Below are 12,251 nucleotides of genomic sequence, written 5' to 3'. Positions count from 1 at the left end.
CTCCCTAGATGTCGCTACTGTTGGCTTAGATGTAGTCATCATTTACGCAAAAAACATAATCTGATAAAAACAAATTATGTAAAATACATGTAGCAGACTTTTAAAATTGATAACTATCATAGGAACCAATTGTGATACATTAAAAGACGAATACAGTTACCCATACAAAATTATTAAAAGGAAATATATGAATAGAATAGGACCGATCCTTTTTAGGGTAAATTTACGGTCAACAATTAATATACGTAATACATTGCCTGTAGCAACCTATAAATTGCCTATGAAAGATAAAATGTCTATATGACAGCTGAGAAAAGGACAGATCAATGATCAGCGCCCTCTGTTGGGTCGGCCGCCAGGATGTTATTTAGGCGCCTACCGATCTTAAGAACTTAACCACTAGAGGGCTTTACATACAACGTGATATGTCTCCCACAGAAAACTTTTAAACAACATATTAAAAATCAATAAATAAAATTATATAGTCTGGTTATACATTTAATGTGTAGGTAGGACACAATCGGTTACAGGATTAGTGCGATTAGTGTATGGAAGTAAGGCAAATGCCTACTGTTCTTGACATAAATCATCAAGTAAGGCTAGGTATTAATACGAGAGGCATTATCAAACATAGTCAAGTAGGCGTTGGGCACAAAATCGCTTTGCGTGTTGAGTACCCTAGTGGGCTCATGCTTTTTCGCTTTGTAAATCTTCAACAAGTCAAGAGCGTGACACTTTTGTGCCTTGTGTAGAATACGCATACAACTCTCGATATTGCCTACAGTGTGGCCGGTTTCTGCCAAGTGCATTCCCATTGCAGTTTTGTTATGTGCCTGCAAATGTTCCCTGAATCTAATTTTAAAAGCACGGCCAGTTTGACCGATGTAAAATTCGTCGCAACTACTACAAACGGTTTTGTAAACCCCAGAACCGTCAAATTTATCAGAATCTTTACTCAAACTATGTTTTACACGGAGTTTCGGAGTGTTGTTAACATGAAAACCACATCTAAACTTAGATTTATTCAAACACTTTTCTATTTGTTGGGACATTTTTCCGTAAAACTTCATTGGAATACTTTTCAGGTTTTCTTTATTCTTTCTTTTTTCTAGATTGTATGAGTGCATAAGATCTTTAGCTGAGAAACCATTGGCTATTGCAATTTGCCTTAATATACTTACGTTCTTGGAGTATTTCATTGCCGGCCAATTGTAATCTAAAAAGTCGGTGGATCATAGAGGTGAAAAAGGCCCTTTTATATCGTGGCACATGGCATGAACTGGCTCCGATAATAGTATCTGTACATGTAGGCTTTCTGAAAATCGAAAATGTATGTCTGTTATCAACCTTCTTAATGATAATGTCTACATCACTGTTTGTATAAGCGACCACGTCGCAGTTGGTGAGACCGTGATGCTATAGTGTTCACGTCATGCGATTTTGCAAGCCAGTAGAGATGGACATTGTTCAGAAAACCAGTCATATGTTCTTCCAGCCCGACGAACTTTGCTGTTGACATCTTTATGCACCTGTGAGAGTAATGGCATCTTGCAAGGTGACCAACTCCCAATACTGATTGCATGCTGTTCCTGTCGCAGTGTTCAATCTCAGGTTGCGATGAAACTTCCTTCACCGCGTGCAGAAATTCTATCCGGTTTGGAAGCAATACTATGGCAAAAAACGTGAAACGCGTCTCCGGTCCCCTTCAGTTAGAATCTTTTTCCGATCGCAATTCTGACGTCGTGTCTTGTGAACTAATATGTTACACCACTGCTTGTAGAAGCGTTGAACAATCCTCCGAGAAACACCAACAAATCCAGCAATTTCACACACAATATGGTAAAGGGCGCGGCTAAGCATTGTTGTCCCTTTTAGTCTCTCTGTCACGTCCTTACATTAGCCATGTTTACGTACAACGTCCGTTTGAAACATGAATGTCTCACTAATTGTTACTGCCTAATGCTCACGTAAAGGCAGTTCGCGCGTGGTTGAGCGCGCGATTCTATCGCTTAACGATTCATCTGTGAGTGCGTACAGGAACGCATATTTTTTTCCGGTGAGCTTACAACCGGCCGAAGTGCGGTACACCGTTTTGTGATATTCTGTAGAATATTATAAAGAGGCTTCGTAAATAGCAACTTCTTGAACGCTTCCGGCATTTACTATAGTCCTTCATCGCAGAGTGTCTTTACGTTATGGAAACGAAGGACGGTTGCAGCTTAATTTTCTGTCGACAAAGGGATTTTTAGAGACGGGTCTCTAGCTGGTATTGAAAACTGATGTGGGAGGAAACCTTCCACACCCTTTCCAGAGGACCCAACTGTGCTATGGCCTTAAGCTGTTTAGTGTATAAACAGAAATCCTAAACATGGACGTTAGTATGAGAATTTCGTAGCTCACCATCCACCTAGGACCCACAGTACGACTGTTGGGTGAATGACCAACGAAGTTACCGTAACCTGGGGTGCTTACATGTACGTCTTAAACAACAAACGCTGTTGACGATGCACAGTCGTACGAAATATTTCGAAATTTATTTCCTGACTTCGGAATCCTTTATATGAGCTATATATGCTATGCTATATATGCTATGCTATATTATGTATGCATCTAAAATGAAATTCCCCTCCCCCTGTGAACAAACACGTGCTTCAGATTCCCTAGAGAAAACCCTCCCGATCGCTTGCCTGTTACAAAATGGTTCAAAAGGCTCTGAGCACTATGGAACTTAATTTCTGAGGTCATCAGTCCCCTAGAACTTAGAACTACTTAAACCTAACTAACCTAAGGACATCACACACATCCATGACCGAGGCAGGATTCGAACCTGCGACCGTAGCGATCTCGCGGTTCCAGACTGTAGCGCTAGAACCGCTCGGCCACCCTAGCCGGTTTGCCTGTTACAGTAATCGGCTAGTGTAGATAGGTAGGATTTTGAAGAACATGAAATCAGATGTGTATTCCGTCCGCCAGCTAAAATTAGAGCATTTCTTGACTCCGTTAAGGACAATTTACGTTTGAGGAAGCCGGCGTTAACAAAATAGCATGGTAGTGCGGTAAAATATACATTGCCCAAACTATTCCTACCGTCGAAGACAGATGTGTTGAACATCATCGCCATACGCGATTATTACAACCTGACAAATTTGCGGTTACTGTCTTACAGGGGGACGTAGGATGCTGTACAATGAGACACAAGTGATTGCAAACGCATCACGCTACTAGGATTGTGTTTTAAAAGAATCTGTCGAAATCAAGCAGACAATATCATTAACCGTGTCATGTTGGATTTAGCGAAAGGTACATGTAAAATTGTGGTTGAGAGAGAGAGAGAGAAAGAAAAATATTTGACATATGACGAAATCTTTGCGAATCTTAATATTTGCGAAGAGTCACAAAAAAATAGTAAAATAAACCTAACATGGTTATTGATATGAGTTGACATGGGGTTTTGGTTTGGCGCAATATTTAATAACCACGTTCGTTGTGGCGAATGATGTTTGTGACATGTTGGCACGCTTTTTTGATATGCAGAATAAAATCAAGGATTCACAGAAAATCTCAAATACGACGGTTGGAACTTAAATAGTGGCAACTATTTACTCACAAGCGATACAAAAGAGTTACATGTTTGCACCTGTTACTGTCCTTCAAAGTAGTCACCAGCGTTGTGTAGAACCCGTTGCCAGCGATGTTGAAGGCGTAGTATACCGTTAGCAGGCCCTGTTCTGTTGATGGTGCGAATGGAGCGGTCTACTGCCTGCCGAATCTCTGGAACAGTTCTGAAATGAATGCCACGAATCCAGAAATGAAACGCCAATCCAACGTATGGTGTCATTGTGGGTCGCCGCGAAAGTCGAAAGTGCGTCAGAGCCCCAGTATGGTGAAAGTTACGGTGATTCTCGTGTACGACTGTGATGGTGTTATAGTAACGCCTTACGTTCCTCCACGGCAGACCGTCAATGCACAGTATTACTGTTCGTTTTTGGAGCATCAGCTGCGACCAACTTCGCGAAAGAAGCGGCGACACTTTCTGCGCAACCCACCCATCATTTTGCACGACAATGCGCGGGCACATACAGCGCAAGCTGTGGCTGCTCTGTTCGGTCGATGGGACTGGGAAGTACTGCACCATCCACTATACTCTCCGGAGTATTTGATTATTTGATTTAATTCCAAAGGTGAAGGAACTACTTCGTGGCATTCGCTTCAGAACTGTTCCGGAGATTCGACAGGCAGTAGAACACTCCATTCTCACTATCAACAGAATAGGCTCTGCTAACGGTATACTACGCCTTCCACATCGCTGGCAACGGGTTCTACACAACACTGGTGACTACTTTGAAGGACAGTAACAGGTGCAAACATGTAACTCTTTTGTATCGGTTGTGAATAAATAGTTGCCACTATTTAAGTTCCAACCCTCGTATGTTGTACTATTTCACACTGTGTATGCACTGCACACTTTTATATACATTACACAATCTGCTAACATGAGTTTCTTAGAAGTAGATACCTTAGGGGTTGCGAAGCAACTCAAATCGCTTGATACGGGCAAGTCTTCAGGTCCAGATTGTATACCGATTAGGGTCCTTTCAGATTACGCTGATACAATAGCTCCCTACTTAGCAATCATATACAACCGCTCGCTCACCGAAAGATCTGTACCTACAGATTGGAAAATTGCGCAGGTCGCACCAGTGTTTAAGAAGGGTAGTAGGAGTAATCCATCGAACTACAGACCTATATCATTGACGTCGGTTTGCAGTAGGGTTTTGGAGCAAAATGGTTCAAATGGCTCTGAGTACTATGGGACTCAACTGCTGTGGTCATTAGTCCCCTAGAACTTAGAACTACTTAAACCTAACTAACCTAAGGACATCACACACACCCATGCCCGAGGCAGGATTCGAACCTGCGACCGTAGCAGCAGCGCGGCTCCGGACTGGAGCGCCTAGAACCGCACGGCCACCGCGGCCGGCGGTTTTGGAGCATATACTGTATTTAAACATTATGAATCACCTCGAAGGGAACGATCTATTGATACGTAATCAGCATAGTTTCAGAAAACATCGTTCTTGTGCAGCGCAGCTAGCTCTTTATTCGCACGAAGTAATGGCCGCTATCGACAGGGGATCTCAAGTTGATTCCGTATTTCTAGATTTCCGGAAAGCTTTTGACACCGTTCCTCACAAGCGACTTCTAATCAAGCTGCGGACCTACGGGGTGTCGTCTCAGTTGTGCGACTGGATTCGTGATTTCCTGTCAGGAAGGTCGCAGTTCGTAGTAACAGACGGCAAATCATGGAGTAAAACTGAAGTGATGTCAGGTGTTCCCCAGGGAAGCGTCCTGGGACCTCTGCTGTTCCTGATCTATATAAATGACCTGGGTGACAATCTGAGCAGATGATGCTGTAATTTACCGTCTAGTAAGATCATCCGAAGACCAGTATCAGTTGCAAAGCGATTTAGAAAAGATTGCTGTATGGTGTGGCAGGTGGCAGTTGACGCTAAATAACGAAAAGTGTGAGGTGATCCACATGAGTTCCAAAAGAAATACGCTGGAATTCGATTACTCGATAAATAGTACAATTCTTAAGGCTGTCAATTCAACTAAGTACCTGGGTGTTAAAATTACGAACAACTTCAGTTGGAAAGACCACATAGATAATATTGTGGGGAAGGCGAGCCAAAGATTGCGTTTCATTGGCAGGACACTTTGAAGATGCAACAAGTCCACTAAAGAGACAGCTTACACTACACTCGTTCGTCCTCTGTTAGAATATTGCTGCGCAGTGTGGGATCCTTACCAGGTGGGATTGACGGAGGACATCGAAAGGGTGCAAAAAAGGGCAGCTCGTTTTATATTATCACGTAATAGGGGAGAGAGTGTGGCAGATATGATACGCGAGTTGGGATGGAGGTCATTAAAGCAAAGACGTTTTTCGTCGCGGCGGGATCTATTTACGAAATTTCAGTCACCAACTTTCTCTTCCGAATGCGAAAATATTTTGTTGAGCCCAACCTACATATGTAGGAATGATCATCAAAATAAAATAAGAGAAATCAGAGCTCGAACAGAAAGGTTTAGGTGTTCGTTTTTCCCGCGCGCTGTTCGGGAGTGGAATGGTAGGGAGATAGTATGATTGTGGTTCGATGAACCCTCTGCCAAGCACTTAAATGTGAATTGCAGAGTAATCATGTAGATGATGTAGATGGAACACTGCGTTAAGTTGCATTCGTATTATCTTTGACTAACATGCACTTTTCGGAGTGTTGAAGGGTGGGACTCGGCGTTAATCCGTCGCGCAGCTCCGATACAGGGCCAGCGTATCTCCCCGTCCGGGAAGCAGTCGCGTTAACACGCACGGCTGTCCAAACGGGTAATCGGCTGGAACTTACGCAGCGTGCACTATACCTGTTGTAGATATCTGGAAAGTTTGAAGGTAGCGGCGTTGGGCCACGCATTGACAGTCACGTTGTTCGTGTTCCCTAGACCGTGGCCTTTTCGCGGTAGCGGAAAATCCACCTCCTGCCGGTGGTGTATTGTGCGGGCTACCTATTACAGCGTCTGCACTCGCTAGAACCGTAAAGCCGGCGTACAATGCCGGCTCGAACATCAGCAAGCACTCTAGCCCTACCTATCCGCTGGTATCTTCACATTCACATAATGGTCATTTCACCTCGTCTCCACTTCTCGCCAATAGTTCCGTTACGAAAACTAGAGGCAGCAATTAAATTGCCTTTCGTATAGAAGATGAGGATTCATATTGGACCCTGCATTCGACGTCAGGCTGGGTTCGTTCTCCAAAATCAGGAACCCAACGGAAGCTTGTTTCGAACCCTCAGGGCAAAGCAGGTAAGCCAACTCAAATTTTTCTTTACATGAAATATCACGAAAACTTCTGGTATATGATCCTTGCGTATGCATTGAGAGGCATCCACATGCCTTGCTCATACCGTGGCATCAAGCAGTCAGGCCTGCAAGATAAGTGGACTGCCAAGCGAGTGGATTTGTTGTTACTTCTCGTGCAACATCAGTGACAGATTATGCGCTCTAGTACTCACAAATAAGCTACAAATTATTCTCCTGTTTGAATATTACGCAACGGAAACGGATAACGCACTTCTGACTATTAGTAATTTACACAACTCTTGATTGTTCACTATGCTCTGGCAATACCACATTTTACTTCTTACCCAACGGCTTTGACCAACACGTGGCCATCGCGCTGAATATGAATGGCGCACACATTATAAATTCTGGGTATCATGACTACACACTATTCGAAGAACAAGGCCATCAATCTTTTTCTTTTCACTATCTTTTTTATTCCGATAAATTCTATTATTCTTTTATTACATTTTATACAATAATTACACATGAGAAACTCCGCCCAGCGGGCATGGCTTTACATTGGTCTCGTAATGATCTAACGCTACAGTGCACTTTCTGGATAGGATGGTGGATCTTTTGCTATATCTCACACTTCGACTCTCACACCCATTATCACGAAAATTTCCTCCAGACAGAGCGGTACAAAAAGGAACATGCATAACCCACTGCCTCTGAACCTATCTAGCTACTCTCCCTTGCAAACCACACTTATTTAAATTACATGAAATACATCACACTGGCAACGTACAATACATCACGAGGAACAGTCACAACGTTAGAATCACTTCACTTTCAGCTTTCCCACTTCAATTAGTATTCATCCCAGTTTCACACGACACTGCCCCACTTCATAACTTTTCTTTCCTACTATGAACTCTGGAGGACATATGCACGTCTTCCTGTGCAATGCAAGCCAAGTGACGTTGCTGGATAGACGGCTGACTCACCTTGCTTCTCTCTCAGAGTATTAGAGTTTGATTCAAGCGTAACACGGAAACATAACACGCAAAGTAATATTAAGAACATATTCGTCACACACGCGATTCCTCAACTGATACCATGGACGAGTACTTCTCTTTATCCTTTGTCTCATACAAAGATTGAGACTGACACAGTACTCACCACGTGGAAGTACTCGTCTCTAATTTCAAGTCCTGCACAAACCATTTCCTAAATATTTCCAACTTACAGTACACACGCCAGTAATTCAGCTTAACACTAGCACTCGCAAGTATTTTAACTTATTGCTACACATGGTTTCATTGTGACCGCTGGTCACTTCCGAAGATTACTATGATCCCCTTAATATTACCTGCCTGTCATTTAATTCTTCCCCCAAAAGTTCCTGAAATAGAGAAATAATTATTCCAAACTACTCTTAAGTATTTCACATGCGTACCATTCTCTCCACTCTTTTGTCTTTTCGGAGCACACCTAAGACAGGTGCCGGCCGAAGTGGCCGTGCGGTTAAAGGCGCTGCAGTCTGGAACCGCAAGACCGCTACGGTCGCAGGTTCGAATCCTGCCTCGGGCGTGGATGTTTGTGATGTCCTTAGGTTAGTTAGGTTTAACTAGTTCTAAGTTCTAGGGGACTAATGACCACAGCAGTTGAGTCCCATAGTGCTCAGAGCCATTTTTGAACCTAAGACAGGTCTTACCAACAAAAGATCCAGAGCCAGAGTGCTGAAACATGGCCGTTCTTCAGGTCATCTCGCACCTTCGCCGAGGTGGGGGAGCACCATGCTACCGTATTGGTCAGCCACATTTCAGGCGCTCAAAGCTCAGGTAAATTTCATCTCTTTGGTTCCACCAAAGGTGACCAAAGGACCGTCTCAAAGATGATCATATATTGCACATTCACTATCTGCAGTTAGCATACGACCATGCATTCATTCATTTCACAGATCTCACCAAATTGGATGTAGGGATTTATTTTGTGGAAGTGCACATGTGATCAATTAAATAAATACATTGTCATTCTTTCCTACACTGGTATCCGGCTATGGTGTATTAAGTGAAATTGAGTTGTTATTACAAAAAAATATGTTGTTCTGACAAGAATAACGAATAATGTTGTACCTATTTTCAATGTCGGGCGGTACTGTACCCTTTCAGCATAAACGGTCATTTGTTGAGTATAAAGAATGTCAATACAATTCAGAAATATCGAAAACCTCGAATTTAATCTTTGTTCCTTGCATAGCCGATTTGGATACTTGGTAACTACTAATCCTTTGGAACATACACTACACAGCTTGGACCACAACTGCTACCTGTTCTTCATTCTTATCTACCCACAGCTACGTAATTCGTTATACATAAACCAACCTGACTAAAAGAAAACAAAATTCTCAACATGTACACTCAACGAAAGCAATAAACAGTTACCTAACAAAAACAAAACAGGTTTTTCACAAAAACAGACCAAAATTAATTTATTTAATTTTAAAAATGAAATATACCTAACACTAGGCCAGACACCTCCTCTAGAGAAAACCATTAATGGCTAATTTCCTGTGTTCTTGATTAAATAACGCACAAGTTCTGCTCTTGAGTTGAATCTTTCTTATGAATGGCAGTTTGAGTCCTCCTTTTTATAACTTCCTGTAGGGGAAAATGAACATCTCTGAAGTCTGCTGTCTCTGATGTGACACTTTCCTTTACCATAACATAATACATCTTGTAACAAATTATTATACCTAGTTATGACAAAAGTCAAATTGTACTTTATATCACTGCTAATGTTTGGCATTGCCTCTGTAATTTCATGTTCCATATTTTTTCAAACAATGTAAGAAGTGAAATCTCCTTCTTGTGACCCTTTTGTCTTCCGCCTGCCGTCATGTAAGCAAGTCATTTTCCTTGCTCTGTGTAATCTGGGGTAATAGCGTTATTTAATGACAAATATATATTTCTTTACTAATAAAGTTACTAATCATGGATAAAGAACTCTTATGTTTCAGCTATTTAATTACTTTGGAAGCGGCTGGCTTGGTGACATGTCGACTGTGAGCCATCGTATGCGCTTTTGTTTTTTCAACCTGTGGAATGCAAATCATTTGTTGCATTATACCTTATATTGCTATTATTACGCTATGCTGTCACCAAGGTTATTCGCTCGCCTGACACCAAAAGCAATAGAAAATTGCAGGTAACGGAGCTGTCTTTGGCCAAGTAGGCGTTATAATACTATTTAGCACTGAAATTCTATTTATTCATGTTCTTTAACGTGCTCCTTCTGTGACCGGTTTGCTATAACCCACTTCTGAACAATTATCTTTCGGAAGATTTCATATTGATTCTTTTGATGGGATTCATCTACATGTACACATACATTGTAAGCCACCTAAGGTGCACTGCGGAGGATACCTTATACAACTGCCAGTCATCTCCATTCTTGTTCCACTCTCAAAAAGATCGAGCCCAGAACACTTGTCTGTACGCCTCCGTAAAAGCTGTAATTTTGCTTGGCTTATTTTCCTGGTCCTTACGTGAAATGTGCATTGGCGGCAGTAGAATAGTTCTGTAGTCAAATTCAAATGCCGGTTCTTTAAATTTTCTCCATAGTTAGTCGCACTGTTAATCAAGGTAGACAAGTAACTGTCATTCACCCAACATGTTTGAACAGGTGTTACTGCCCACATAAGTTCTATCGCAGCACTTTCTCCCTCACCAGGACGTCCCTCCATTCTATTGCAGGGAGAGTCCTTCCAAGAACATTTACTTTAATGCCACATACTGTTCACCATCCTTCAAGATGCGATGTTCGTGTTTGATCGCTTCTGTATTCGGAAAGCTACGCCTCCTCTCACTCTTGGAAATGGTATCGGTAGACCAGTATTATTCGCGCACTGCATGAAGACATTTGGTACTGTGATTTACGTGGGCTGGATCAAATAATACAAATTAAAGGTACTAGACCGGCCTTTACGACTTTGTCTCATTACCAGCCTATCCAGCCTTCGTTAGAAGACAGTACTAAGTTCAGCATGTCATCTCCTTTTGTATACGAAAGCAGACAAGACACTAGCAATTAACGACACACGAAACAAAACTCACTACGATAAAGATAACATAAAGCAGTAGCAATAAAGCAGGTATGCATAACCTTTTATGCTATGCTGAGATTGGTAGCTACGAGACACAAGTGAATATCGGTCCAAAGGCCTGTTTTGAAACATTTAATGATGCTGGTACTCCCATCAACCATTGGGACAAATGTCGTTTGGAGTTCTGTATCAACAAGTAAGAAGGGCCTTCTGTACAACCTGATTAACCTAGTTGTATGCCACACAGTTTTGAGGCTAAACACTAACATGTTATCAGACAGACATTTCCATGCTGTCCAACGCAACTATATAAGAAAAAAGAGAAAGCTGAAGAATGGGCTACCGCAGGGGTCTGTTCTCGCTCCAGGCCCGCCTAATATTGCTGCAGCAATAGTACGGTGATGACCTAGCTTTAGCTGCCAAACATGAAATCTTGAAGTCAGCCACACTATTTTAATTGTGTAGTAGGTATACGTTGAAAAATACATTTATGCTCTTCCTCTAAGCTCAGCTCAAACATTCCTGAAAAACCGTAACCGTTTCCCAGAGTAATAAATATTAAAGACAGAATTTCTAGTAAACAAAAATGAAGAGACGCATACACTCACCCGCTTTGTGCTTCTTTGGCATACAGAGAAAAACATCACAACCATTCTTTTTTTGTTTTAGTACACACAATCTAAGAAGAATGAAAACTGTTATAAAAAGAGTAAGCTCTTTACTGCGCAAAGAAGTTTCGAAAATTGTATTAGAGTGATAAAACACTGCTGCCAGATTAACGGTAGTTAAGACTTGACTTAATGTTTTGTGACCACTAGCGTTTAGGTAATGTATCAATAAGGAACATTCTGGAACAATCTGTTAAATGTGCGTTGTTATGTGATACGAATCCAGAAAGATAAGATTTGCGACATTAGCTGCCAAGAAACATCCGGCATACTCCTGATCTCTGACATGGCGGCGAAAGCACAAGCAGCGTATCCATCTATAACTCACAGCATCTACCATCCCCGGCGGGCGATGGTGGTGTAATGGTCAGCATAGTTGCCTTCCAAGCAGTTGATCCGGGTTCGATTCCCGGCCATCGCATGTATTTTAATTACGCTGTCTTTAATTTATAAAATCGGATACATGGAGACAATGAGACTCGTCTCTGTAGCTGCATCGTACAAGTAGATGATCCGGGTACGATTCCCGGCCATCGCAGGTATTTTAATTACACTTTCCTCAACAAACAAAAAAAATCACGTACGTGAAGACGATGAGACTCTCGTCTGTGTAGCTCGATCGAATACACACTAGAGAC

At 42.0% G+C, this 12,251-nt stretch overlaps 1 non-coding gene across 1 annotated transcript; it reads left to right on the top strand.

Moving 5' to 3' along the window:
- Positions 1-11,962: 11,962 nt before the first annotated feature.
- On the top strand, positions 11,963-12,034 carry Trnag-ucc. The gene has a single exon. It is a non-coding gene; the product is annotated as a tRNA-Gly (tRNA).
- Positions 12,035-12,251: the final 217 nt, after the last annotated feature.

The sequence above is a fragment of the Schistocerca piceifrons genome, chromosome 6 (genome assembly GCF_021461385.2).
Source record: "Schistocerca piceifrons isolate TAMUIC-IGC-003096 chromosome 6, iqSchPice1.1, whole genome shotgun sequence".
NCBI lineage: Eukaryota > Metazoa > Arthropoda > Insecta > Orthoptera > Acrididae > Schistocerca > Schistocerca piceifrons.
Note: the sequence above shows the minus strand (reverse complement) of the source record. Positions and strands in the feature narration are given on the sequence as shown.